This window comes from Anneissia japonica, unplaced genomic scaffold, assembly GCF_011630105.1.
Source record: "Anneissia japonica isolate Jap-2015-1 unplaced genomic scaffold, ASM1163010v1 scaffold287704_len1198815_cov201, whole genome shotgun sequence".
NCBI lineage: Eukaryota > Metazoa > Echinodermata > Crinoidea > Comatulida > Comatulidae > Anneissia > Anneissia japonica.
In genome coordinates this window covers 417,951-421,425 of record NW_022731578.1, presented here as the reverse complement: position 1 = coordinate 421,425, position 3,475 = coordinate 417,951, and the positions used below count along the sequence as shown (strand labels likewise).

Here is a 3,475-nt window from a genome sequence, read left to right as displayed (position 1 = left end):
ATGTATAGATTTACAGTCTGTCATAGAATAATAACCCTTACCAAAAATTTAAACAGTGAATGGTTCATTTCAAAATTCAGATAAAAGTTCAGATTTAATGAGGTAAAGCTATAGAGAGTAAAATCCAAGGAAGCGCCCTCACAAAAAAAGGAGAATAGTAAATTCAGTGTGAACAAAGCTACAATTACATTCATACCTTCTATTTTAGCTAAACATTAATTTTATCTAATGCAAACACGGCTTGGCTTCTGCTTATCACATTATAAATATAACAACTGCGTTTTTTCGGAGAAGAAATTTAAGTCTCTTAAGACGAGCTTTAGTTAGTCGAAACGAAATACAATCTCATAAAACGTTTTTTTTTGTTTTTTTTTTTTTTTTTATGAAAGGTGGTTTGGATATTTTAGCAATATGACATGGCTTTATTGTAATTAACTTATTGATAAAGTGGTATACGGTACTTGTTTGTAGGCCTAAAATAAATATTAGCAGGCATGGAATTATTTATGTTGTTATTTATGCATTGTAAAATAAATCGTAAGAATAGAACGCTTTCTCAAAAATGGAGAGTTGTTAAATATGTTTTTATTAAAAGAAACCAATTTAGTTAAGCGTGTATAACAAATCATCTTTATAATAGATAGACCACCAATGTCAGGAATACCAGAAATGAGTGATCTATGGGATTATCACTGTGTGCTTTAACTAAATTTAAAATAACAAAAATGAGTACAGTATGATCACTTGTGTAGTAGTATTTCTTTCGTTTCGACTACAACATTAAATGTTAACAGTCCGTTTCCTGTGCGCCATGAAGCCCAAAAACACAACTTCCTTCTGGAGTGAAACATTCCGAGTTTTTATCATGACGGCAAGAAGATGACGTCATAGCTCTGCGTTTTGATTTTGGCGGGATCCAAGCTTCTTTCACTAATCCCTTGAACAGGGACGCATTTTGGTGTTTTGTCGGGGAGCAGTCATTAGCCTGTAATATTAATATTAATAAAAAAAATATATCCGTATAAATAATAATAATAATAATAATAATAATAATAATAATAATAATACGAACAACAATAAATAGCAATAAAAATAAATGCCGACCTAATGATATTAAAATAAAAAGAAAAAAAATTAGTGAAAGTCTAATTATTTTAATCCCTTTCATGTCACCTACACTTGGTTTACTATCTTATATTTATTTTTGTTCACTTGATCTTGAGAATGCGTCCATGATGGACACGAAACGTCGATCCTTTTTGTCAATAAATTTTGTGTTAAAGTTATATGGTAAACGTCTGTTGATTCCTAATTATTTTACTTTTGTCAAAATAATAAGTCATTGACATTAATAAGTACTTATGATAATATTCAAATGGCCATAACAATAAAATAATAATACAGCTGCTGATGATAATTATGATTCGACAACGATGATAATATAAAATCATACAGCACTATTTTAACGGAATAGCTTTACATCAACATGTATCAACATGTTATTATTTTCAATACGTGTAAAACAAAATATCAACATTTAAAAAGTAAGAATCCGTAATTAAATACCTGCGTACAGTGGAATGACTTATCCCTGCCTCTTCCAGCCCTTCTACATTTTTCTTCAAATATTCCGTTATCTCTTTTAGTGAGACGCTGCAACTTGCAGCTTCCGATGTGCGTTGCTTTTCTTCCTGTGCAGCGAGAACTTGTTTGTGACGTCGATTAAGGAAGTAAACTGCTCATGTTAACTGGTCTTCCGAGCTTAATCCTTTTCGCTTTCTTGGGCTTCTTTGCTGGTTGTTTTCCATTAATTCTAACAGTTTTTTTAATGACAGCCTCGTTAGCTCGTATTCTCTCTTCGCCGTCCAACTGGGTTAACTTTCCCATTTCGTAAATCGGCGGTCAAAATGAAAAATCGATGGTCAAAAATGGAGGAGCTTAGATTCAGTCTTCAAGATCATCCAATGTAAAATAATTAAAAAGTCGGCGTCTAGAAGGGAAATCAGTGGCCAATAAATATCGGTACTGTAGGCTAGTCGATTCTCAGCAAAACTAAACGTCAATCGGTGAAAATCGGCGGTCAAAAGAAGCGGTAAAATAATATAGGCCTGGATGTAGTAACGCTCACAAATGAAAACGTAGAGCTGAATGACGACGAGGGAAGAAAATCGTGTTAGGCCTATATATTAAGCGCACATTGCCCAATCAAAATGTCACCAAGGAGTTACCTTTTTATCTTGAAAACAAATGAAACGCCTTTTCACGCCCTAAAAGTAGGCTTAACAAATAAGATCATGATCCTCATTTGTAGGTGATTATAACATACTTTTTTGTTTATCTGTATATATTATTATTATTTATAGGGCCTATCAATGGTTTATAGTCATTGCTTGCTTATCACAGTTTTTGGTTATCTGTTTACTAAGTGATTAGATTGATTAATTAATTAATTAATTAATTGATTAATGAGATTGTATTTTATTACTTAATTTGCGGATGAATGCATCATCACTGTTATGCGAGTCGCTGTTATATAAGCGTTTTCCAAATATATTACATTATTATTATCAATTAAGGATCACGGTAGAAGCATGGAGGAACTAGTCCTCCATGGCAGAAGCGTCCCCGTCGCTGCCCTGAATAACGTTAATTCTACCGCCAACCACACAAGATCATTATGCTATCTGGTGGACCTGGCAAAGTACAATTATTGTGATAGAAACAAAGTATCTAGCAAGTGTGTGGACACGATAAAAAATGTTCAATTACATTACTATTTTTTAGTACAAATTTTTATAAGAACACTGAGGCCGAAATTGCTTAAAAATTAAGAACAAAATAAGAAAGGAAAAAAAAGTTAGGTAAAAATATCATATGAGGTTTTTATTTAAAAAATATTGAAAAAAAAATCTTATCTGTACTTTACTTGCAGTTGGTGTGACAATGTAATACACTCTATATAAGACAGTACAGTAATACAGTGCTGTACAATAATAAATTGTAATGTTTGAAAAGTATCTAAAAATAAGAAAAAAATAAGAAAGTTCGAGCACCTGAAATCGGGTAAAAAATAAGAACACTGATCTGGGGGAAACATTTACTGTGGTTATGGCGGAATACCTTATGACGCCGAGCTAGTTTTCTGGAGATCGTGGGTTCGATTCCCGCCAGCATCATATTTGGGAACGTCAGGGAAAAACAAAAGGCAAGTAATTGTAGCAGCATGTATATACGAATAAATTAACCAATAAACAGTAGGGTGGGGCATGTTATCCAACCTAAAATAACAATCATCATAGTGTAAATAACTGTACAGTATACGCAAACACATAGGCACAAGATATATAATAAAAACTATTGGGAGGTGTCTAGTATGGCCAAAAGTACTCTGCATTATATTTATTAAAACTCGTAACTATTTTATATCTGTACGTATACCTGATGAAGGGCGATGCCCGATAACGTTCGTGTACTC

The 3,475-nt window shown here is 32.7% G+C and overlaps 1 long non-coding RNA gene across 1 annotated transcript; it reads right to left on the bottom strand.

Annotated features, from left to right (window-relative positions):
* Nucleotides 1–863: 863 nt before the first annotated feature.
* On the bottom strand, nucleotides 864–3,469 carry LOC117115462. Its single transcript, XR_004446559.1, has 2 exons — nucleotides 1,567–3,469; nucleotides 864–985 (listed from the first exon to the last, which is right to left on the bottom strand). It is a non-coding gene; the product is annotated as an uncharacterized LOC117115462 (long non-coding RNA).
* Between the last annotated feature and the right edge of the window lie 6 nt (nucleotides 3,470–3,475).